Genomic DNA, 26,856 nt, shown 5'->3' on the forward strand with positions numbered 1-26,856 from the left:
GGGGTAGGAGGGGCACTGCGCTTGTGAGAAAAATGCCAGACCACGGGAATTCCCCCATCATATTCATGGACTTGCTCATTCTTTGAGGGTAGGGAGGACTGTCCGTGAGAGTTTCACAGGGAAGCCTACCCCATCCCCCCTACAACCCTCATCTTGCCCCCTCAAACTTCTTTTGTTCCCCGAACTCAAAGAACATTTCACAGGGCCAGAAGTGGAGTCCTTCCAATATGCCAAAACCGAGAACATGATATGGGGGGATCAGAAAACTCAGCACTCTTCTGGGAAGGGGTAGAGAGACGGAGGTGCTGCCTTCAGATGTGCACATCCCTAGGTGGATGATGGGTCAAGAAACATTAGCTTCACCTATTGGTACTCTATTTAGGAAAGGCTTCTAGAGGGTCATAGAAATCTCTCTCTTTTAATTACCCTCTCACTCTTTGATACCATGTCATCACATTCACCTTCCTGCTGTCGGACATCACTTTGAATTTCAAAAAACTCAAATTTCAAATCGAATGGAAATGACCTGAATGAATTCTCTCTACTCTCTCAGCAGCCTCCTTTCCACAGGGATTTCCTTCACTCTTCTCCACTGCTCCTCAGCATGCTCCAGTGCCAATCCACCATCAGATATTTAACCAGTCCCCTCCTGAGGAATGCACAGCGTTTCACACTTCTGTTAATTCAGGCAACATCAACCTTTGTGGATCTATGTCTGTAAACATCTTTGGCTGGTTCCGTAGGTTCCGTGCATGTTAAGAATCCTGTTTGTTTTGCAAAACTAATTTCCAGTGGCTTCCCATTTCCCCAAGATAAACAGCAAAGCACACTCCCTTTCTTGTCCTCATATTGGCTCACACTCTTACTGCTTCTTGGAATGCCGGCTCCCTTCCTTCTTCCCCTGTACCACCTGGCTGTCAAAAACCACCTCAAGAACTGAATCCTGAGCGATCTCTTTGGTCATGATAGTTTATATGATTTGCTCCATCATGTAAACACCTCTTACCGTCATGTGCGAATATTTCACATAAGCATATATGCCTTGTCTTCTCAAGGAAATGACAACATTTTCTATAGGGTAGTACCATGCATTTCTAAGATCTCTCAGTTATGGATAAAGTAAACATTCATTGGGTTCAATCCTTCATGAATTCATATTTTCAAAAAGTGGTAAACCCTTCTTCTGAGACAGGCATTCACTGTGTGTATGCAGACTGTGCTGGAACGATCTTGTCTTTGGTCCATCAGTGAGGATTCCTGGGCCAGACCCTTGGGAACAGGCGTCCTGAACAAAATGGATCGAGAGCTTTAGCTCAGCACTTCTCCCCTTTCCACCCTGAAACCTGTATTTTAGTGGCTCACTATAATACTAATCTGAGTAAAAGCAGAGAAAAAAATATCAGGTTGATCCATTCTCTCCTTCTTCAAAGGTCTTCTAGTGTGAAAAATTAAGGGGTCTAAGGGTCTGTGAATCTCCTTAAATGTTAAGGCCATTACAGTGGCCAGGGTCACTTAAACTGCCACTCTTTCTCATACGGTACCATACAATTTATTGGCAGAGTAAAGAAATTGCAGGTGAATTGGACCTACCCAAGCCTATCTCCTTAATAAGGAATCTCTGCCTTCACAGGTGATGCCAGGACTCAATAGGCTTTCAGGAAGATGGGCAAGCACTGGTCATGAGCCTCACGGGGTTCCATCCTGGAAAGCAGGGCACGCTTGGCTTATATTTCACACCGCTTATGTTCCTAATGGTGACAACAACTCCAACTTGAATATTACATCTACCTTGTCACAGAAATAGCTTATCTGCGAATCATTATCATGTGCTTTTAAAATATCATTACGACGATTTAGTCAGTGAGAATGCTGGGGCACAGAGAGATTAAGGGTGTTACTGTTAAGTTGAATATCCAGTTAGGATTAAATCTTTTGACTGCCTGTAAAACCGGCAGTCTCTTTGAATGAGACCTTACTAGCAAATAGGAGGGAGATTTTAAATGATGAAATGCTTTAACTCCTAAGTGGGAGTTCCCTTAGGGGATGACTACTGAGCCCAAGAAGGCAGCCTTGAATTTAGGAGAAAGCTTGCCGTCTGGAAGGCAAAGCTTAAGAGCGTGCCACACAGTAGACGCGAATGGACCCAGCTTCTGAAATAAGTGATCTAAGGCAACTTCCCATTTTCTGTTTCATGCTATGTAGAGAGATCGCTCGAGTAAAGCTGAAATGATGCTCTCCTAAATCTATCCGATCCTAATCCGATCCTTATCCATCCTATCCTAATCCTATCCTAATCCTACTCTTATCCTATCCTATCCTATCCTATCCTATCCTATCCTATCCTATCCTACCTATCCTATCCTATCCTATCCTATCCTATCCTACCTATCCTTATCCTTATCCTATCCTATCCTACCTATCCTATCCTACCTATCCTATCCTATCCTAATCTTATCCTATCCTTATCCTATCCTATCCTTATCCTATCCTATCCTATCCTATCCTATCCTACCTATCCTATCCTATCCCTATCCTATCCTTATCCTACCCTACCTATCCTATCCTTATCCTATCCTTATCCTATCCTATCCTATCCTATCCTATCCTACCCTACCCTACCCTATCCTTATCCTATCCTATCCTATCCTACCTATCCTATCCTACCTATCCTATCCTACCTATCCTATCCTATCCTATCCTTATCCTATCCTACCTATCCTAAACCTATCTCCTAAATCCCATGATGCCCTCCTAAATCTATCACAAACCAGGCAAATGACCATGGCAAACTGCAAGCCCATGCTTCTAAAACATGACTCAACTTTCTCCTCGCCTGAAGGCAGAGGCCAAAGGTCTTTGTATTTCGGTCCTCATTTCCCTAATTCATAAACAGCTGGCTTTGACGGTCGCCCAACAGTTAGAAAAATCAGTTAAGGTACAACCGTGGCCTTCTTCTCTTCGTGCAGAAAGTTACAATGCAATTCTGCCTCAGAGCCTATCTTGCTGAATTATCTCTTCTGTGTAATTAAAAGTTCTCCACGCAAGTCACTGGATCAAAAAGAAAAAAAAACAGAACACTTTTCCCCTTTCTCCCTTCTTCTTGGCTTTATTCTTTGAAAAAGTAAAAGAAAAGGCGGGGGCGGACAGGAACTTGGTTTAATAGAGTCTCAAGCCGGCCCAGCATCCTCTGAAACACTGAACACGTTTCTGGTACGACATTATGATGAATTAAACCCAATTACCTTCTCAACCCACAGCTTGGAAGAGAGTTGCTGGAACCCCTCCCAACCCTTCGTGAACAATTAAGTTGCCTCATCTTTGCATAACCTTTATGGATCTGGTCACGGTGACAATGTCTGAAACCTGATGGGAATACAGCATTCTTTAATTCCAGATCACATATTTTATTAGTTATCATCTAGCCAACTTCCCGACTGATTTCTCCAAAATCACACACTGTGCGGCATCGTCCATTGGCGGCTGAGGCCCCTGACATGTTGCTGTGTTTGATGCGTTCGCTGGCCCATGTCAGAGGGTTTGCATGACAATCTGAATGCAGACGGCGCCGCCATCCGTTTCCCGAATCTGACTAAACAGAAGCCAACTCCTCTCCCCAGTTCAGGCCTGGGAAGAGCCGATATTTCATTTATTTATTTTTCTTCGCGGCTGATTGACGTCGCTTACCCTTAAACACTGACCTCAATTAATGCCTTCGAGTTCACTAACTTTTTTCATTTGAGATAAAATAATTTCTTTCCTTTCGACAAGTCAAGTAGCTGTCACAACTAAAAATAAATAGACCATAATTGTATTTTGTGGTCTCTAAGTTCCAACTATATAAGGTGAGCTTTTTTTTCTTCTTCAAGTTTAAGTACTAGGGAAATCAGAGAAGATAAACAAAATGCATAGATGAACAATATGGCTCGGGTTGCAGATATATTTGCAGAAACTTTCTTTGATTAAAAACAGATGGCATCTCACGACATGGGCATCATTTAAGCAATAAGTTGGTCTGGTGGCACTGAAGAGTGTTGGCTTCAAAAGGGCACTTAGATTTGTGAAATTAGTAAATTAATAATGCATTAAATAAATAATAATTTTAACATCACACAGGGTGGGATCAGTAATTCTCTAGGCTGCCCCCCTCCCATGTCAAGTGGGTCAACTTTAGAGCTACATTCCAAACAGGAAGATTCTCATCCTCAGAAAGGGTGTGTCCTGACAGCAGTGTCCCAAACTCTTCCCGTCAAGAAGCCACCCTGTCATTCCTTCAAGAACCCATCATATTATTCCTAATAGTATCTGTAGCTTTCTTCACAGTCAAAGGATATAATTTGGGTCCTGAAGGCCTTGATTTGCTGACTAGCACAAGTACTATCAGAAAACAAGACCCTGGGATGCCCGAGGAGCTGGCTTGTTTTTGGTTCTTTCTAGCAACATAGGCATTAACTGTGGGGTTTCTCACATCCCTACTTCCTACCTCAAATCTAGCCCTTCATTTTGCCTAGTGACGCTCTTAGAACCGATCACAATATTAGACTCTAATGTTCTATTTTGGAGCCTGATGATCAGCTACTCAAGTTAGCACCATTTCAATTTCTGACAAAGACAGAATTAAAATAAATCAAAAGAGAAAGCCACTCCTCTAGACTGACACTGATGACTGATGGAACTCTTTCCACTACAAGCGGGTCGTAGTCATATTTTTATTTGTATGAAATTCGTGTAGGTGTTCTTTTCACACATGTCCTCTAATATAGACTCATGTTAACAAAAATATATGCTGAGAAAACAACAAATTCGGCACATGAACCATAAAGCTACTCAATACTCTCTTACTTCATTTTAGCCAAGTGAGAGGCTACCGTCTCCTCTATAAGGTAAGTTAACGGTCCCGTGGGAAGGTGTCAGGAGCTGCTGTGAAGGGTCATTTGCTCTTCCTCCTATCAGTGCACTTGACTCCCAAACCTTTACTTTGAGCAAGCGTGCTGTTTTAAACAAGGGTCTCACTGTGACTGAGCTGGGGTCAAACCAGGAGGAGGCCTTTTCTTCCCTTGAACCTCCTCCCTATGAAATCCTGGCATGACGGGACTCTGAATAGAAGACAAGTGTACTGCCCATATGTTCACTTTCCTCATTATAATGGAATCCAAGGATGGTCTGTGTCCACACAAAACCCAAACCCACTGCCATGAGGTTGAGTCTGACTCACAGCAACCCTATATAAGGTTTCAGCAGCTGCAAATCTTTATGGGAGCAGGAGAGGCTGGTGGGTTGGAACTGCTGACCTGGTGGTTAGTAGTCCAATACTTACCCAGCAATGCCACCTGCCTATGCAGGGGGGTGAAAAATGCTTAGAAGATAGGACGTTTATCTTGTTGACAGCCAAGCTCATCTGTTTTCTCACATATGGATCAGTGGCAGTTTTCATCTTAGACTGTTATAAAATCCTAGACCCAGGCTGGGATATGAGGATTTTTCAAACCCATTGGTAGGAGGGAAGGAGGGATGGGACTTCAGTGATGAGAGTAAAAAGGCAATTACCTGGCTGATCATTACATCCTGCCTCTTGGCAGGGGTTTGGTTTGTACTGGCACCTGCATTTATTACAATTCATCTGAAAGGTACAGTTAATCATTGTGAATTTGATTGTAAATATTATCTCCAAAGAAAAAGAAAAACCAGCAGGCAGAAAGCTCTAATTCATGGTGGACATATGCATGAATCTAGGAGGAATATATGGAGGGCAAGGGACCTGGTGGCACTGTTGGTTAAGCAGTGGTCTGCTCTCCTTACGGTCCTCAATCCAAACCCACGTGATTCAAACACACTCTCTCTGTGGGAGAAAGGGGAGGCTCTCTTTTCCCACGGAGATTTACAAAGGCTCAGAAACCCTACCTAGGGCCACAGAGAGCTAGAATGAACTGAGTAGCAGTGGGCTTGTTTAGTTTTAGCACGGCATTAAGGAAGGCAGGCTGGTGTCAATCGAAAGATTGGTTGTTCAAACCCAGCAGGGCTCCATCGCTGAAAGGCATGTCAGTCTGCTACCTTAAAAATGACAGCCTGGGGAATCCTTTGAGGCAGTTCTGTTCCATTCTGCTCCATTCTATATCATTGTCATGATTAAAAATCCACTTCATAACAATGAGCTTGGTTTTGTTGTTGTGCTTTATTGACGGAGGAAGCCCTCATCCTAACTTTGAAATGTATTGAGAAGGTGAGTGGATCAGAGGATAGGTGTAGATGGCTAGATCTACAGTCAACCCAGTTGCAGTGTTGTCAATTCCAACTCACGGGGGCATTAGAATAAATGATCCTCTACAGGGTTTCCATGGTAGCGCTATTGTACACGCAGATCATCAGTAGCACTGGCTGGATTTAAGCCAGCACCTTCCTTCAAGAGCCCAGCACCTCACTGTTTGTACCACCCAGGGAGCTTTAGGTAGATGGCTATGCAGTAAAGCAAGTATAATGAAGTACGAGGTGCAGAACTTAATTGGTGCTCACTGTTTAATTCTTTCAACTTTACTGTATGTTTAACATTTTTGTTAAAACAACTTACTGATGAAATTAATTTAAGGAGGCAGCTCATCTCTCATAAAACCATTTAGCCTCTCAGAAGAGGGGTAGACTGCTCTCTGCCACCCCCATCAGACTGGACCAGAAAACACTCCTAAAGGTCCATAAACAGACCTTGAACTATTTACAGGCTTTTCTTTTTGTTTGTCATTGTTTTTTGTTGTTGGTGGTGGTTTGTTTTCTTTTGTTGCTTTATTTTGCACTGTCTTGTTTTTTGTGCATTTTATTATCTCTGCAAGTCTCTCTAGATAAGATAGGTTGGATAAACAATCTGGAGGAGAAAACAATGGGACCAACCATTCCCGGGGGACATGGGAGAGGGAGAGGTGGGGGAAAGGAAGTGGTGTTAACAAACCCAGGAACAAGGGAACAAGTGTTCCAAAATCAGTGGTGAGGAGGGTGTAAGAGGCCTGGTAGGGCTTGATCAAGGGCAATGTAACTAAGAGGGATTACTCAAACCCAAATGAAGGTTGAGCATGATAGTGGGACAAGAGGAAAGTAAAAGTACAGGAAAGAACTAGGAGGCAAAGGGAATTTATAGAGATTTAAATACAGGCATGTACATGTAAATATATTTATATATGATGATGGGAAAATATATCTATGTGCATATATTTATAGGTTTGGTATGAAGGTCACAGATGGACATTAGGCCTCCACTCAAGTACTACCTCAGTGTGAGAACACGTTGTTCTATCAAACTGGCATTCCATGATGCCCACCTTTCCAACACGATCACTGAAGACAAAGCGGGTGCATAAGCAAATGTGGTGAAGAGAGCTGACGGTGCCCAGCTATCAAAAGATATAGTGTCTTAAAGGCTGGAAGGTAAACCAGCAGCCATCTAGCTGAGAAGCAACAAAGCCACATAGCAGAAGCACACCAGCCTGTGTGATCACGAGGTGTCAAAGGGATCAGGTATCAGGCATCAAAGAATAAAAAATCTTACCATTGCAAATGAGGGGGAGTGTGGAGTGGGGACCCAAAGCCCATCTTTAGGCAACTGGACATCCCCTTACAGAAGGGTCACGGGGAGGAGACAAGCCAGTCAGGGTGTAGGATAGCAATGATGAAACATACAACTTTTCTCTAGTTTTTAAATGCTTCCTTCCCCGCCATGATCATGATCCTAATTCTACCTTGCAAGTCTGGCTAGACCAGATGATGTACACTGGTACAGAGAGGAACTGGAAACACAGGGAGTCCAGGACAGATGTTCCCTTCAGGACCAGTGGTGAGAGTGGTAATACCAAAAGGGTGGAGGGAAGGTGGGGTAGAAAGGAGGAACTGATTACAAGGATCTACATATAACCCCCTCCCTGGGGGACAGAAAAGTGGGTAAAGAGAGATGTCGGACAGTGTAAGATATGACAAAGTAATAATAATTTATAAATTATCCATGGTTCATGGGGTGGGGGTGGGGAGGAGGAGAAAAAGGCAGAGCTGATACCAAGTAGAAAACAAATGTTTTGAGAATGATGAGGGCAACGAATGTACAAATGTGCTTGACACATTGGATGGATGGATGGATGGATGGATGGATGGATGGATGGATGGATGGATGGATGGATTGTGGTAAGAGTTGTAAGAGTCCCCAATACAGTTATTTTCAAAAGAGGGCTTCTAGATGTGTTCGGTCCGGTGTTGTGCTTTTTGTGCAGAGGAAGGAGAGGTGGACATGGCAGCATATTACATATGCAGAGAAGCGCTGAGGCTACAGGTTTGCGGCCAGTCTTTGCATCTGAAGGTTTGGAGGTAAGGACAGCTCCTGGTCCGAGCCGGGGGAACATGACACTCTGACGGTCACCTTAGCTTCTGCTGGCTTCTGACCCATGAATCCTAGCCACCTCCTCCACGCAGGCTGCTGACCCTCAGGGACTCCTTCAGGCTTTTCTGCGTGGCTTTCACTGATTAATTTTCAAAAGCAGATAAGCAGGCTTTTCTTCCTAGTTCATCTTGGTCTAGAAGCTCAGCTGCAACCTGTTGGGCATCATCGTTGCAGATGAGCCTCTACTGGCAAGTAGGTGGGTTGGTGGCTGGGCTTGAGGTACAATGGCTGGGAGTTGAGACTGGGTCTCTCGTATGGAAGGTGAAGATTCTATCGCTGAATCACCACCACCCTCCAGAGGGCAACCTCTTAACCAATGCCAACTCTTAGAGACCTCACAGAACAGTAGAATTGTTCTTCGGGATTCCTGAGAACGGAAATCTTTCCAGAAGCAGACAGCCTCTTCTGTCTCCTAGTGAGCAACTGGTGAGATTGAACTTCCAATCTTGTGGCTAGCAGCCCAGTGCTTGCCCACAGCATCACTATGGCTCCTGGAGGGCGGCCTGAACTACACCCCGGGCGTCCTTTCTTCCAAGTGTATGTGAGGGAGTGGTGCTTTCCCAGAATGCTATGTGGAAAGTGGGGATGTAAGTCCACATCTGGCATCCTAGTACCCATGTCTAGAAGGGACAGTGCAGGCTCCTGCACCTTTCCTCTCTTGCTGGGAAAAGAATGGCTTCTCCAAACTTCTCAGATACCCTGTCTCAGTTCCTCCCAACCTCAATCTCGTGGCGGACTCTGCAGATTACGGTGACTGGAGAGATTTTTCCTACACACAGGGACAGCTGAAAAGGCGGGGGAATTAAGGAACGAAATCATTATTTTTTTTAAGAGCCTGATCCCTAAACCTTGTCTTGTTGCTTGATCGATCGTGTTTTGCAGAAGTTTAGTATTTTTTCTTCAGCCTCTGAATTCCTAGGATGAGTTCGGCGTGCGGCACGACAAAGTAAGAACTCCCGTGTGAGTTCGCAGGAAAAGGGATGACTGTGTTACAACTACTCTACGGCAGGCACTCTCTGGCTTTATCTTTACAAGCACGCCACGTGTGTATTACAATATCGATTTTGATTTTCGATTATTTACAGATGCATTTACTTATTTGGGTCTCTTGTATGTTTCATGTTTTTAATTTCTCTTTGTTCCACAAATATAAAAACTGAGGTTCCCTGTGGGTCATTTTTTCCAGTAAACAGATACTTTTATAACAGAAAAGAAAAATTTGCCAGCTTTCCCAAGGGTCTACTCTTTACCCAGTGTGGGCCCATGGGATGACCTCAGGAAAACGGAGCTTGAAAAAGCTGAGTCAATGTGCATTAAAGATGGCCCATATGATGAAGCAATAAAACTCCCCAGCTCTTACTCCAAACCCAGGATTTGTTTCCATGAAACCAATGTTTGATTCCAACGCGTGTATCCTTTTTCTATTGTGCTACATCAGCAGTCCAGCAAACAGTGGGACCATGCTGCAGTTTGCGTGGCTGCGGATCGACACTGCTGCCATATTGTGATCACAGCTGATGGCTGCATCGATGTGGGGTTGTACTCTGGTTCTAAAGTACATCTGCTACACTTGTAGTGTTGTTGTTAGGGGCCATGTCGTTGGCCCCTACTCATCATGGCAAACTCCTGCACAGCCAACGGAAACACTTCCCTCTCCTGTGCCAAGCCCAGCATCAGCTGCAAATGAGATCATTAGGACACACGGGGTTCTCATTGGCTGCCTCCTGGCACCGAATCCCTTCCTATTCCCTCTGAGTCTGGATGGGCCCGTGAAACTTCTTCCCAACCCAGCACCATGCAAATGCATGCTGACAGGTGGGTGGGGACTACACAGGAGACGCCATGGATGATAACCAGACCAGGGGTCCTACCAGAAAATGAGAATCCTTTCTTTTCAATATGATTGAGATTATTCTATACACGGGTTCATACATTTTAACATCTGCTGAAAATGAGAATCCTTTCTTTTCAATATGACTGAGATGATTCTATACACGGGCTTATACAGTTTAACAACTGCTCTTTTTAGGACTTTGATTATAGCCCGATACCTGTCAGAAAGGTGTGATTTTCCTGGCAGTCAGCTAGGTAGTCATGGAAAGATATGCCTTGCCACCAGAGCACTCTCCATTCCACACAACTGCCAACCAGACAGCTCCTGTCCTCCAGGGAGACGCCTTCCTTTGTGCCTTCTTAAGATTCTGTGCTGCCCTTGGTCACCGCACCTTATTACTGATCTCGAAGTTTCTTGAGGTCAATTATGCCACCTTGATTTCCATTCCCAGCAACTCAGCAGAGCTGTTGTGCCTGGGGAGGCGTGCCACGGATGCTCCTGGAGGGGATCAAAGAAGCTATTCTTTGTTTGCATTCAGTCATTTACTGATACCTTGTGTGTTCACTGCCTTGTAGACCTGTATGCAGAGCTAGCTGATCAGAGTGCAGCCGTGACAGGTGAGAGAGGGGGCTTAAGATGCAGGGCCCCTGGTCCTGGGTAAAACGACCACACATCTCCCAGAAATAGCCTCTATTTCCCAGAAATAGCCTCTTGCTCCTCTTGTCACCAACACCCACCTGCCGATTTGCTCTCTTGAATGGCTGTGTGTGTTGCCAGCATGCTGGAAGCGAGGCCACCGGTATATTTCAAGTCAAAGCAAGGACACCGATGGTGGACACGGTTCAGCATATTTTCTACACTAAGACAGACTAGAAAGATAGATCTGAAGACCTGCTTCCGAAAATTGGCCAGTGTACAATGCTCTGGCCGAGGCCCGTACAGTGTCTGATAGAATGCCGGGAGATGAGCTCCCAAGGTTGGAAGGCAACACAGCGAAGGCAGTGAGTTCCAGCGAGCCAACCACAGGAAGATGGCGCAGGACCAGGCAATGTGGACTGGCTTTCTGTCATCCCTGACTTAAGACTAGCGTTCTACATTCAGTCTTTCGTTTGGACCTGACCATGGTCAGCCTTCTGGCCCACTAAATCCTACTAAGACAGCCTAAGGCCTGTGAGAGAGAAGACTACAGAATTATGGCAATAAAGAGCACAGTTTGCCTGCAAGGTCTTGTGTTTTGAAGTTTCATTTCCTATTCTACTTCCATTACCCTCCTCAACAACCCAAACCACTCCCCCGCCTTTGTTCAGTTCATGGTCCCTGGCAACCCCATGCTGGAATGGGACTGGGCTCCGTTAGGGTGTCTTCTCTTCCTCCTTAAAGTAGATCCCCGTGTTGCTGAGAGTATACAGAGCAAAACCCCACCCAGCCCACAGTCTCCACACATGTGATTCTCTGACATTGTCTGCATTCTTTGAGTTGTGCAACCACGCTCCCTCCTTGTAATTGCAGTGCACAAAGCTCCCCCGGGTTTGGAAGGGAAAAGAAAAGAGGGCTAATTTTCAATTCTAAGAGGAAACCATTCAGTCGGAAACTTTTGTTGGTTGAGAACTAGGTTCCGCCCAACTGCACGAAGTGGTTTCTTTGAAAAATGAATTTCCTCACTTAGGAACTGACACATCCAAGCAGCAGCAAACCCCAGGTCACCTGTGACTTTGAAGATCTGCAATCGCCACACTAGTTGGAGACAGCAAATCCGCAGCAAAGGTAACCAGAGAGCGCACTGCAATGGAGACACGGTCTAGACAAAACGGTGGAAGCCTGGGATTTCTTGTTTCTTTCTTAGATGATATGATTTTAATTCAGCACAGATTTTGCAAGAAGAATACTGGTACCCAGACATCTCCGTGATCTAATTCACTCAGGGGAATGCCAGGCCATTCATAAACAGATCGAAAGGTACCAGTCCAATTTGAATTACAGCATCATATTCACTCCCGGGCCACCTGACTGAGAGCAGAATGCGGCACGGATGTTCTGAGGCAGGCTCGTGTGGAGCCTGGGAGCTCACTGCACGTCAGGAGGCCTATTTGGAGAGGGCAGCGCAGTCATGCCGTGATATGCACTCGGAGGGTAAACCCCATTCTCAACATGCAACTGAAGAGACTCCCTTGAGTATTAATGAGCAAATCTCGGATGCTTTTGCTCCGCAGCGCAGGCTACAAGATCGCATTTATGGATTCATTTGTTTGCAGAGTGCATACAGATTGAAACAGAGATAGCGATAGAGAGGTGACAGGTGAGAGAGGAGAGAGGGGAAATCCCCACATGGTTCACCTCCCTAGCTTTAGCTCTGAAATAACATTGGAAGGCAAGGATCTACACGATAGCCCAAGAATCCACAAGCAGTCTGTAAAATGGGCTGTTTTCCTAAACTGAGCACACAATAGTAGCTCTTGGTCTTTAGTTATTTTTATTAGGCTCACAAGGAGTCCTGGTGGCAGGGTAGTTATAAGTTGGGCCGCTAACCATGAGGTCAGCAGTTTGAAACCACCAGCCCCCTCGAAGGGAGAAATAGGGGGATTCTTGATTCCCTTTAAGAGTTAGCCTCGTAAACTCACAGGGGCAGTTCTGCCCCTGCCCCCTAGGGTCACTATGAGTCAGCACGATGGCAACGAGTTGGGTTTCTGAGGAATATTGTCCCTAGTAGTTAAAATAATCACCCATGTCCAGTTTCACGGACTAATCCCCTGAACCAATTGCCCTACTCATGCAAAGTATCCTAATGGAATTCTTCAAAATAATTTTCACCAATAAACGCAACTTTTTAATTCTTTCTTTTTTAAAGGTTATTTCCTCAGAAGCCTAAAAGATATATATTTGAGTCTGAGATGCTTCCAAAAGAATTTGGATTTACCAAAATTGCTGCTTTTGATATAAAGGTATTATTTTAGGGGGTAGATAGCTCTAGTCCTCTCTTAAAAAGTGGGACAGCCTTGGTGGCGTAGTGCTTAAGCTTTGGGTTTCCACCTGCATGGTAGGCAGTTCGAAACCATCAGGGCCTCTAAGGGAGAAAAACTGGGCTTTCTACTACTCCAGTAAACAGTTACAGTCTCAGAAACCCACAGGGGTCAGTATGAGTCAGCCCTGACTCCCCAGCAGGAGGGAGGTGGGAAGTGGGGCAAGGGGGTGCTTTGAAGGTAACAGACTGCTGAATTTATGTGCTTCCTGCAGTCTTTTTTTCTCGCTGGTTACCGCTGATAGCAATGCTAAAAATATTTTAAACGAACCTTCACTGAACATTCATTTTAATTAGAGGCTGCTGCCCAGTTCTCAAACAACGAATGTAAAACCGGAAAGAAACCTCGGTTTCAACCTTAATTTAAAAAAATGAAAATGTTACAATTCTAGCCTTGGTAAAGGAGAAATAAAATATGAACTGGATCACCAAGACGTCTCTTCTGATTGGGTCTGGTGAGGTGTCAAGCCCGGCCCCCAAGTCAGAAGTCTTATTTTGGGGATTCCTCAGGGACTTTGTTACATTGCTCCCCTTGCTGCTCTGTTGCGCTCCCCATGTGTTTTGCCTCAGTGTCTGTGGGGGGAGGGGGGATGGAGGGGTGGGGGTGTCAGACTGGGCACAATTCCCACACTGTGTCTCCAGTGCTGTCCCCACAGCACGGTGGGTCAGGGAGGGGGTGTCCTGTCGTAGAGCGGGGCCCGCCGTATGGTCCTCTCTGTGCCTTGTCTGCTCGGAGCAGCACTCCGGCTAGACTGGAGCGCGTTCGCTGGTACAGAGAAGAGCTCTTGACACACAGAATCCAGGACAGATAAACCCCTTGGGAACAGTAACGGGAGTAGCGCTTCCATGAGGGTAGGGGGAAGGTGGAGGGTGAAGGGGGAGAAAGGGGGAACTAATCACAATGGGTGAAGGGAGACAGTGGATGGCATCAGATATGAAAATAATAATTTATAATTGATCAAGGATCCACGAGGGGATGGTGGGAAAAGGGGGCAACTGATACCAAGGGCTCAAGTAGAAAGAAAATGTTTCGAAAATGATGATGGCAACATATGTACAAGTGTGCTTGATACAATTGATGTATGAATTGTTTTAAGAATCCCCAATAAAATGATCTCAAAATATATAAAAGACTTCTCTCCAGACGCACTGTGCTTTGGAAAGTCTCAGTGAAGACAGGGGATGCTATGACTGACTCACAGGAGGTTGCCTTTATATTTCTGACAAATTCTAGTCCCTGTCACAGTTGCCGCTGGCTCTGCATCCCATGGGAACAAACCCAACACCAAGGGCAGCCCCGCTGTCTTTTCCAGAGCTTCCTTTGAGAATCTGACCATGAGCAGACGAAGGATTCCAGGAAATCACTAGACTCCATTGTCATTTGAATTTAACCACATCTTAAGAAAGCGGGATGGTGCCTTGACAAGTGGTGATCTTGGTGTCCAGCAGTTAATTACCCATCACCAGATCGTAAGGCCGTCAGCAGCACAACAGGAAGTCCCTGATACAAGCATCGGTTGTTGATTATTTGGCAAGGGCTAAAAGGGGTGGGAGGCAGAAAAAAATCTAGTTGGATAAAATTATAGAGAAGATAGAACAGTAGCAAATACATGTTTTAGACGTGTTTAGGAATGTACATTAGTAAATGTCTATGAATGGCAAAGGGCCTGCAGATCCGTTTGTGGCGTTTTGTCTACAACATTCCTCCTAGAGACACAGAGACAGGGTAAACCACAGCACAACAAGACAATGACATCACAGAATCCTCGCCCAGCCTGAACGCCTGCAGCCACAAGGCAGTCGGTACAATTTCAGTCTTCTGGTTACGTGTTGGGCTGCAAGCCGCATGGTCGGCAGTTCAAAGCCACCAGCCACTCCGTGGGAGTATGGCTGGGCTTTCTACTCTCATAAACAGTTACAGTCTTAGAAACTCACTCGGGACAGTTCTACCCTGTCCGATAGGATGGCTAGAAGTTGGGAATGACTCAGGGCCAGAGTTTGATTTGGGGGTTTGGTATTCCCTAAAGGTGCCCTGGTGGCACAGAGGGTTGCACGCTGGGCAGCTGACTGTGAGGTTGGAGGTTCAAAGCCACCAGCCACTTTGTGGGAGAAAGAGGTTTTCTGCTTCTCTCAAGATGTACAGCCTTGGAAACCCACAGCAGTCCTACTCTGCCCTTTGGGACCACTGCGAGAGTGGGACCGGACTCCAGGGCAGAGAGGTGGGTTTGGAATGCCCGAAGCAGAGAGGAGGGTCTGAGTGGATTCCCCTTACCAGCCAGTTGATTTTTTTTATTAGGGGCTCATACAACTCTTATCACAATCCATACATACATCAATTGTGTAGAGCACATTTGTACACTCATTACCCTCATCATTCTCAAAACATTTGCTCTCCACTTAAGCCCCCGGCATCAGCTCCTCATTTTCCCCCCTCCCTCCCCACTCCCCTCTCCCTCAAGAGCCCTTGATAATTTATAAATTATTGTTTTGCCATATCTTGCCCTGTCCAACGTCTCCCTTCACCCACTTCTCTTCTGTCTGTCCCCCAGGGAGGAGATCACATGGAGATCCTTGTAATCGGTTCCCTCTTTCCAACCCACTCTCCCTCTACCCTCCCAGTATTGCCATTCACACCACTGGTCCTGAAGGGATCATCCGCCCTGGATTTCCTGTGTTTCCAGTTCCTATCTGTACTAGTGTACATCCTCTGGTCTAGCCAGACTTGCAAGGTAGAATTCGGATCAAAATAGTGTGTGTTGGGGGGTTGGGGGGAGCATTTAGGAACTAGAGGAAAGTTGTATTTTCATCGTTACATCGCACCCTGACTGGCTCATCTCCTCCCCGAGACCCCTCTGCAAGTGGATCTCCAGTGGTCTATAAATGAGCTTTGGGTCTCCCCTCTGCACTCCCCTCCTCATTCACTATGGTAGGATTTTTTGTTCCGATGATGCCTTATACCTGATCCCTTCCACACCTCATGATCGCACAGGCTGGTGTGCTTCTTCCATGTGGGCTTTGTTGCTTCTGAGCTAGATGGCCCCTTGTTTACCTTTAAGCCTTTAAAACCCCAGACGCTATATCTATTGATAGCTGGCACCATCAGCTTTCTTCACCACATTTGCTTATGCACCCATTTGTCTTCAGCAATCATATCATGGAAGTGAGCACTCACTGATATGGTTTTTTGTTCTTTGATGCCTGATAACTGATCCCTTTGGCACCTCATGATCACACAGGCTGGTGTGCTTCTTCCATGTGGGCTTTGTAGCTTCTGAGCTAGATGGTCACTTGTTTACCTTCAAGCCTTTAAGACCCCAGAGGCTGTATCTTTTGATAGCCGGGCACCATCAGCTTTCTTCCAGCCAGTTGATTCTAACTCATGGGAACCCCAAAGCAAAACTGGGTCCCCTAGGGTGTCCAAGGCAGTGAGCTTCGGAAGGGGCTGGCCAGCCCTCGTTCTGTGTGTGTTCATACTCCCAGCCCCTCAGTGGAGAGTGAAGTGCTTATCGTTGGTGCCCCAGGACCCCCACCAGCTGCCTGACCTAGGCCCAGCCACTGCCATTAGCTGAGTCTGTTTCCATGTATGTAAGATGGGTATTTCTTGCCAGTTCTACGGCGCGCTGAGAGACGTTATGAGAATTCAATGGGGCAAACTAATTTACTCACTCACTCACTCACTCACTGCCCTTGAGTTCATGCCGACTCATATTGGCCCTATGGGACAGGCTAGGATTGCCCTTTGAAAGCCCAGGCTCACTCCCACAGAGCAGAGGGACCTCATGGATCTAGCCCATGAGTAGCCACTCTGTCACCAGGACCCTCACAATCACTGGTTTGCTGTTGCTGGTACCATGCAGTCGGTTCTGACCCCGCAGGGCAGGGTAGAGCGGTCCTGTGAGCTTCCAAGACTGTGATAGTTCCTAGGTGTAGAAAGCTCTGTTTTCCTCTGGAGGAGGGGCTGCTGGTTTCGAACTGCTGACCATTCAGATGATAGCCCAACATATAACCACGACCCCTTCAGGGCTCCCTTGTGGGGCAAACATACAGCATTAGTTCAGATGATCCTGATTTTGATGATAACGTTGAAGAGTGTCTTTGTTTGGTCTTCCAGAAGCGAAGGCCCTTTGAATTGTGGCTCTTTCTGCGCCGATGCCAGGCGGGCAGGAAACAGGCTCTGTGAGCGCGCCGACCCAACAGACCAATGATGACGGCCTTTCTTCAGACAGTGAGAAGGCAAGCTCTCCCTCCAGGTGTCAGACAGCTAGAGGCCTATAGGATGCATGGCTGTTTGAGCCACGACAATCGAGTTTATGCGGGATTAACACAGAACCCATTTCATAACCGAAAACCAGAGGGACTTTCGGTTGGAATACTTCTGCGTGTGGACAACTGGTGACCTGGACAATCCAGGCACCTGCTGCCTCATGTTCCGCTATTCCAGGAAAGCCCAGTTTGCATCTGCCGTCCTGGAAAACTTAGGAATAACGTCCTTTTGGAAGGTGCTAAGTATTCTGGTTTGTACAATAAATATGATGGTCTTCCTGTAAGTGGAGTATGTCAGGCACACAGGCTGCCCTTGTGTCTCCACAGGAAGCCTTCGCCGTGAATGTGAAAGGAACAAGGAAAAAGTCCTAGGGGACTTTCACCGCCTCCTCCTAGAAACTGTCCCTTCAGTTTATAAGCTACTGGTCACAGGCCCCTGGCCTCAGGTGCCCCCAGCCAAAGGGCTGCTGGGGAGCGAGCCATTTAGTCTTCTGAGGGCCCAGCAAAGAGATGTGACCGACCTATTGGTTGCAGCACCTGCATGGTCCGAATGGCAGGCTTGGATAGAACGACTTCTCAGTGGATGCCTGGCCAGCCTCGCTGTCTAGACACAGCCACCTGTGGGTGGTGAGTGATGGCATTCAAGTACACGAAGGGTGGTGCCAAGTGCCCGGGGAATGCGAACGGTGCTGGGCTGAGCTGCAAACCCAAAGGTGGCAAGTGTGAGTGTACAAACACCTCTGAAGAGAGGCTTGGTGATTTGTACCTGAAAGAAAACTGCCTTCCATAGCCACAGGAGTTGCAGTGTTCTGCTCTGACTTGACCTAAGTCCGAAAGAACTTGTTGGAAACATGTTTGGGTTTGGTGCTTGTGCGTGAGATAAATAGGTAACATGCTCAGCCGCTCCTCAAAAAACTGGTACCCCAAGCCCACTCAGAAGAAAGGCCCAATGATCGACCTCTGAAATTTGTCATTGAAAACCGGATGGAGCAAAGTTCTACTCTGACAGACAAGGGGCCAGCCCAAGTCAGAAGGGAGGCTGCGGCAATGGTATTGCTTTTTGTTGTTGGTTTAAAGCAAGCATTGGTCCTTGTCCTCTGCCAGGAGAGTGAGTGGTCACTACTGGGGCCCGGCCCTATCTCCCAGCTACAAGCCAACGGGCACCCTTATTTTACTCCGGCTGCAGTGACTGCCACCCCACGCAGCGGTCACCTTGCACTCTGAACTGTCCCTCGATGTGCTTGTTCCCTTGCAGCAGAGCATCTCCAAACACCTTCCATCTCAGTTCAGCTTCGAAGACCTCACCATCGAAACTTTCACATTTCAAGTGGTCAAAATGTTTCTGCGGCTGCCTAGCTTACCCTGGAGGCTTACTGGCACAGTGGTTAAAGTGCGTGGGTCTGCCACACAACTGGGTAGTTTAAATTGTTGTAAGTGGGCGAGATCCACCACACCACTATATTAATAATCAAAGCCTTTATTAAGCAACTGGACCAAGAGTAGGCTAGAAAACCTCTTGACAAAGAAATTCCAAGTTTTTATAGTCCAACATCTGGGGCTGGCTCAAGGGAAGGGATATTCTAGTCCTTACATTTTTATCAGATTGGCAGGGTGATGAGGTTGGGGGGAACAGTACAGATGCAGGTGCTAATTCAAGGTCTTACGAGATAGTATACATTTCTTGCTAACTGGGCAGGCTTAGAGATATCTTGGAAGAGTCATGGTCTTGTTGGGAGAGCCAGGACCGGGAAGCGGAGAATGGGGGCTAACTGTTAGCAGGGGTTAAAAGCAGTTTGAAACAAGATGTAGTTCCTCATGTTAAGCTAAGTTACTATATAGACTGCCGCATATTCATTTAGGAGTCAAGTGTAAATCATTTGTGCTACCCATTAAGCCCTCTTATAATGACAATTGGCTTGTTGGTCATGTGGCCTACATTGGCCAATGGGATTGAGTTAGTTAGTTTATTGTGCCAACTTGGCCAATAAACACATGTGGGGTTAATTGAAGGGCAGAGAGATAAATGGCTCAGTGAGCCTCACCTTGCAAGTTCTCAGGTCTCTTGCTTTGTGACGGTTGGACCAGGGTGGAGCTGCATTAGCCAGTTCCCTGATTTAGCTGTCAAGGCTCACTTCCTGCAAGATATCCCTGAGGAGAAGCCACATGGATAAGGTGACCAGATTTTAACATTGGGAAAGCGGGACACCATTGATAAAACTCATAACCTGGCAAAACAGCCACATGGCAGCCGGAAACCATAAACCCTAGCTTGTCGTGCACTCTTTCCCAAAATCAGGACTTTTTAAAAATGCCGCGGGATGCGGAAAAACTTGTTAAAAATCGGGACTGTACCACCAAAAGCGGGATGTCTGGTCACCTTACACATGGACCTACCCCGATGCAGCCCTGGGTGCTGGAGCAGCCGTGTGGAGATCCCTACCAGCCCTGAGATGCTTACACGCTCACTGACTCGGCTTTCCTCCAGCAGTCGGCATCATAGTGTGTGTTTTGTGAGATGGAGGAGGACTTTGTGGATTGGTGTTGGACATATGGGTTAATGTTGGACTTGTGGGCTTGGGCAGCACTGGGTTGGGATGTTTTCTTGATGCGCACTTAACCTTTATATAAAACTCTCTCTTGTACATGAGTTTCTGTGGATTTGTTTCCCTAAAGTACCCAGACTAGCACAGGGATCCAGCAAGCAGAGGCTTAAACAGGCATGTGCAGGTGAGGCAGGTAATGCTCTGCAAGCGTTCCTGCCTGTGGCCATCAATCATGCCACCCGTCAATCATGCCGCCCGGGCAGGCACAGAAAGGACTGCCTGCCCGTCCTCTTCTTAGCTGCCATCTGGTTCTCGCCCAGGTGGTCTCTCCACATCTCTGTCCTTCAGCCATTTACATATTGTCACCAAGGAAACCTGGTGGCATCGTTGATGATGAGTGGGGTTGCTACCTGTGGGTCAGCATTTCAACCCACAAGCTCCCCCTCATGAGAAGCATGAGGTTTTCAGCTCCCATAAACCAAGCCCTTTGCTGACTCATCGGGACCCCTTGTGGCCTTCCAAGATTGTGACTGCTTGCTGCTACTGGTTTTGAACTGCTGAGCATAAGGATCACAGCCCAACTGGCAACCACTACACCACCGGGGCTCCTCCCAATAAAAGTTTACTACCTAGGAAACCGACAGGGGCCACTCTACTCTCTCCTATGTTGTTGCTAGGTGCCATCTGGTCGGTTCTGACTCATAGGTACCAATGTACCATGGAATGAGACACCGCCCAGTCCTGCGCCAGGTTCTTGTGTTTGAGCTCAGTGTAGCAGCCACTGTGTCCTTCTATCTCCTCAACCATCTGCCTCTTTTTTGCTGCCCCTCCAGTTTACCAAGCCTGATGTCCTCCTCCAGGGACAGGACTCTCTAAAAATTGTGATCGAACGGCAGTGAGTAAGATTTTTGTCAGTTATAAAGAGGGTCCTCCCTCAGAAAAACAGAGTCTACCCAATCCTAAAGTGCCCATGAGGTGTCAAACAAATCGGGGCTTGTTAATTACCAGGCAATTTGTTAACAATTTACCCATGAAATGCCAGTCAACCGGGGGACTCCCCTGGGCAAAAATAACAACTCCTTCCAGGTAGAACACATTCTGGGACCTTTTCTCCATCATGCGTCTCCCAAGACCTTCTGCCAAGTTACCTCCTTGGGGCTTAGAAGGGAGATCTACTACCCAAGCTGTCTTTCCAAAGAATCAAGGTAAAAAGCCAGGGTATTCTACCCTGTTTTCCCGAAAGTAAGACATTCCCTGAAAATAAGACCTACTCACAGTTTTGCCTCTCGCTGAAATATAAGGCACCCTGAAAATAAGACATCCCCCAAAATAAGGCCCCCCAAAGCTACCGTAACTCTGGACTCTGGACCGTAATGGCGGGCCCCGCAGCGCAGCTCACGTTGGCTGCAGCGCAGCTGGAGCAGACAGGAAGTGCAAGGTCTCTTTCAATAAACAATACATGTGTACCGTATTCTTCTTCATGGAAAAATAAGACATCCCCTGAAAATAAGACCTAGTGCGTCTTTGGGAGCAAAAATTAATATAAGGCACTGCCTTATTTTCGGGGACACAGGGTATGTGTTATGAGCCAACGAGTAACTCGTGGAAGGGAGTCAGGCAAACACAGAAGTCAGGCAGATCAACAATGACATCTCTGTGGAATAGGTGCCAGCAGAGAGTGGCACATGGGTGAAGAGATGCCCATGGGCGGGAAGGCTCACGGTCGGTGTTGGTATGTGCTGCTTTTGGAAAATTCACTAGGCTTTAACTTGATAGGCAAGAGCCTCTCAGATAAGATTGATGATCTTGTGTGCAAACGTTATCTTGCTAATGATGAGCTTTTAATTGAGAAATACGCCTTAGGTCTGTGCACGTCAGCCTCGATATCCATGGAAAGAGCTTGCCATTTTGTACAGATTTTAGCCATTCCCCCAAATGGAAACAGCTTCAAGTCAGTGTTTGTCAAACAACTGAATGACATACTTTGAGAAAAAGTGTTCCTGGTTTCATGGAAGTTTACAACAACACCCAAACTCTCAACTAATGTCTGAAGGTAGTGCTCGCCCTGCCCCAATGGATACAGAAGCATCCAGTTAGGTGTCTGCCTTCTTGTGCTCCATGTACAAGGGAGCTCCAAAAAATTTATGGAAAAAAAAGATCATGGAATTTTCCAAGAACACTTGACATCCTCGTGTATGTATATATTTCTTCCCAATACTTTGGGTGCTCAAGTTGCTAACAGTATTTCCAACTTGCCTTTCTTGACCTTGGCTATCTGTGAGAAAATACACAATAATCACATCAGACTATTTTCAATATCTGAAGCTAAGCAAGAACTGTTATGATGAAATGTCTACCAATAACTTTAAAATTCTCCCCAATCGCCAGGTTGACATTAACGAAGGGTCAACTGTCTTGAGGTCTTTCTTATTGTGGAATACACGTTTTCACAAAGCACTCTGATTGCGGGCTGTTGTGCAATGAAACAGATAATGGAAACGCTGAACTTTGGGTCAGAATTATGCCCGTTTATTCTTGAAGTGTCAAGAGTACAAGAAAGAAGCCAGGATACTTGGAGAGAAAGAACACAGAACCTATACACTGACGTTAACCTTGAAAAACAAATTTCCTCCCATATTTGAAAGCACCAGATAAAGATGCACACTTCTCAGATGGTATTAAACCAAACAAAGGCAGCCACCATCCATCTACCATCAGAGCCTGGGGTACTGCCAAGACCCTGCCAAGGATTCAGCAGAGCTCCCAGACTAAGATGCATGAGGAAGAAAGGCTTGCTTCCGAAAGCCAGCCCCTGAGGACTGATGGGGCACCGCAGACTGATCCACACTGATCATGAGGGTGGCACAGTCCGGGGTAGTGCTTTCTTCCCTCCTACAGGGAGTCGCCATGAGTCAGTCAGGAGCCAACCAGAGGGCACTGAATCCCAACAGTCAGGACTGGAAATCACCCAGAAGCTGTCAAGAGTTAGACTTTTCTGAAAATATAAATGATCAGTGATTTTATATGCTTTTGATTAAATTTCTAGAAATATAGATGTCTTGAAGTAGTGCTATATTAGGATATTCAGATCTGAATCAAGAGTCTTCTCTCTCTCTCCCTACACACACACACACACACACACACACACACACACACACACACACACACGGCTTCTAAACATCGGGGACATTTTCCATTATCTTTTAATTACATTTTTCCATGACATTTTTGAAGTTAACTTTTCATGAATGTATACACACACGTACACACTAAAGGAAAAACAAGAAAGAATAGCTGAAAAAACATAGGAATCTTTATCAAAAATATTAAAATATGAAGCTACTGTTTCTCAGCATGTCCTTCCTCTAGGTCTGTACACATCTGAAATGTGGCCTTTCCATCTCTCTGGCCTTTCGCATAAGAAATCTGTGTGCTTTGACTGGCACTATGTCAATTTGAGTCCCTTGACTCAAATTCTGTTCCTTTTAAATATTCTTTTAGGTCTAGCAGGACAAGATCAGGGTGCATAGGGCAAGATGCCTCAACACCATTCTCTTACACAGCCTTTGTTAACTTCAATAAGGAATCAGCACATTGTGTGCCGGAGGTGGGGGGCGGAGCGGAGTTCCTGAGTGGTGAGGGGGAAGTTTCTCAGAGTGACTCTTCCTAGCCCTTTTCTCACCAATGCCATTTGCAATCTTTTTAAAACTTCTTCTCAATGCACTCCTGTGAGCATCCCTGTCCTTGAGGACATAGGATCTACCCTGTTTCCCCGAAAATAAGACAGTGTCTTATATTAATTTTTGCTCCCAAAGATGCGCTAGGTCTTATTTTCAGGGGATGTCTTATTTTTCCATGGAGAAGAATATGGTACACATTTATTGTTGAACAACAAAAAGAGGAAATTTATGACCTGTATACGGTACGGTAGTAGTTGTCATCACAAACCAGCATAACCAGACAAACTGAATCCTACAGTATCAAGAATTTCTTGTTACTACCATTATTTCCATGTACAACAATCTATGGTACATTTACTCATTTATTCAATGACAGTCATGTCATCATCTTCTGGAACATCATCATAACAATCCAAACCCTTATTTTCGGGAAGGTCTTATTTTCGGGGTGGTGCCTTATATTTCAGCGAGAGGCAAAACTGTGAGTAGGTCTTATTTTCGGGGGATGTCTTACTTTCGGGGAAACTGGGTATCAAGATCACCCCGTTGAGTTCTCCAAAACAAAAAAACACAGAAAAACCACCCATCGCCATAGCCTTCCAAGACGCCCTCTGTCTTGAACCTAACTGGCCCGGCAGATGCGTGAGCAGCATGCTCGACTCCCTTTTTTGAAGGCACCCTGGTGAGACTAACACAAGGGCATTGCTGACAGAAACGTGTCTGAAGACCCCCACTGATCTCACAGATAGGTTTACCTCCAAGACATGGCTGTGTAGACCAGCTACCAGTGCATGGAAACACCCCAGCAGCAATCATCTTTGACTTACTCTCTTACACGCATGGGGATCTATGCAGACCTCTGCTTCCCTTCCACCCATGTGGCTTTACTGCAGTACCAGTAATGACCACGACAGCCACGTTACATCAGTGTTAAACACCACATGCTAAACAGCATAGTTAACTTTCTTCCAATTGCTCTGGCCTCCCCCAGAGAAGGCGTGTGCTGGGGAGGGAGAAGATTTCATTGTGAAGTGCCAACACTTCCCCGGATTGGGAAGGTGAGGGAAGGAGCCTGTTCTGCCAGAAGGGATCCCCAAGGACTCAATTATCTATTTCTTCAGAGTCTAAAGAGGGGCTCCAAAATGCGATCGCAGTATTTCTACTGGCAAGAAATTGATTCGTGCAGGTGAGTCAATCAAAGGTCAGTGTTCTCTGGCTGGCAACCATAGCCCGCAACAAGGAGTTGTGATTATCACGCAGCAGCTTAGCACTGGGCTGCCGGAAGCACACACAGCGAGGCAGAGTTTGAGGTTCAGTGCTCAGGGATGGTGACTTGTACACATTGGGTGACTATTTTTCTGTGAAATACTTTGTGGGTGGAGAACCCAAATTTAACATGTTCATGATCACGGTCAGATTTGACATGCTCATGCTCACTGAGCTGTGGAGTCCCTGAGCCTCCTCTACCAAGGCCCCCTGTAGACTCCTTCATTCCACCCTCTCTCCTCACTCCTGGTGTTCTCTTGAATCCTGCTGTTTTTCAACATATCCTCTCTCTAGCACCCCTTAAAAAACCCAAAACAGATGGTCAACAAGTTAACATCTTCCTACTAATGATATCTTCCTTTGTCTCTATGCTCTTTTATTGTTATTATTATTATTATTATTTTTAATCATTTTATTGGGGGCTCATAGAATTCTTATCACATTCCATACAAACATCCATGTGTCAAGCACATTTGCACATTTTTTGCCATCATCATTCTCAAAAAATTTGCTCTCCACTTGAGCCCTTGATATCAGCTCCTCATTTTCCCCTCCCTGCTCCCCACCCCCTCATGAACCCTTGACTATATATAATTATTATTTTGTCAATTCTTACACTGTCCAACATCCCCCTTCACCTCAAAAACTATTCTTTTTCTTTAAATTATTTTATTGGGGGCTTGTACAATTCTCATCACAATCCATACATGCATCCATGTGTCAAGCACATAAGTACATTCGCTGCCCTCATCATTCTCAAAACATTTGCCCTCTACCTCAGCCCTTAATATCAGTTGCTCATTTTCCCCCTCCCTCCCCACTTCCCTCCCTCATGAACCCTTCATAATTCACAGCTTATCATTTTGTCATAAGTTACACTGTCTGATGTCTCCCCCCGCCCTCTCCTCTGCTGTCCCTCCCCCAGGGAGGAGGCAATACCTAGATTCTTGTAATCGGTTCCCCCCTTCCGCCCCACATTCCCTTCACCCTCCAGGCCTCGCCCCTTTCACCACTGGTCCTTTAAAACATATCCTTCAGTTTTCTTTCCCCTCCTCCCTCCCTCCCTGCCTCGCTTCCTCCCTCTCTCACTTCTTCTTTCCATCCCAGCACAGTCTTAAGAACAGCTTGGATGCTCAGCTTTCCCTCCCCCCAACTACACTAACTGCAACAACCACCTGTAATCTGACCTTCACCCTCAGCTCTATTTCTCCAAATCCTTTCTTATCACGGGACCTGAAGTCCCCACACTAAGGGTTTTCTGGGTGCTTGTAGTTCAACCGTTCTCGCCATGCGGGCCCTTTCTGGAAGCTGGCTCTCTTGCTTTCTACATGACGGATTTTCTCTTTCCCTCCCTTTATCCAAACTTACTGAGACTCCTCTCTCCCATGACCTCAGGAGAGCCCCCTCCATGTCTAGGACCACTGTTTCTCTTCTTCTTCTTCTCTCCCTCCAATCGCATCCAAGATGCCCTTTGCTTCATAATGACAGACCCAAATCTTGAAGGCTAGCGATGGGAGTTCATGCACAAACTGGACCCGTGCGGCACAGAAGCCCTTTGGGAGGGATGGTGTGCTTTATGAGCCCATTGGGCTAAGCAATTTGCCCAGTTGTGTGGTCGGTGTTAGCCTAGTCACTCTTTTTTTTTTTAAACCATTTTATTAGGGGCTCATACAACTCATCACAATCCATACAGACATCAATCGTGTAAAGCATATTTGTACATTCATTACCCTCATCACTCTCAAAACATCCGCTCTCCACCCAAGCCCCTGGCATCAGCTCCTCATTTTCCCCCTCCCTCCCTGTTCCCCTCTCCTTCATGAACCCTTGATAATTTATAAATTATT

At 46.1% G+C, this 26,856-nt stretch overlaps 1 protein-coding gene across 1 annotated transcript in view; it reads right to left on the bottom strand.

The window, feature by feature from the left end:
* NCKAP5 (NCK associated protein 5) overlaps positions 1–26,856 on the bottom strand; it is a 734,641-nt gene that overhangs the window by 381,630 nt on the left and 326,155 nt on the right. The gene's annotated exons all lie outside the window — the stretch shown is intronic.

This window comes from Echinops telfairi, unplaced genomic scaffold, assembly GCF_000313985.2.
Source record: "Echinops telfairi isolate 266 unplaced genomic scaffold, ASM31398v2 ScPeMD7_15;HRSCAF=58, whole genome shotgun sequence".
Lineage (NCBI taxonomy): Eukaryota > Metazoa > Chordata > Mammalia > Afrosoricida > Tenrecidae > Echinops > Echinops telfairi.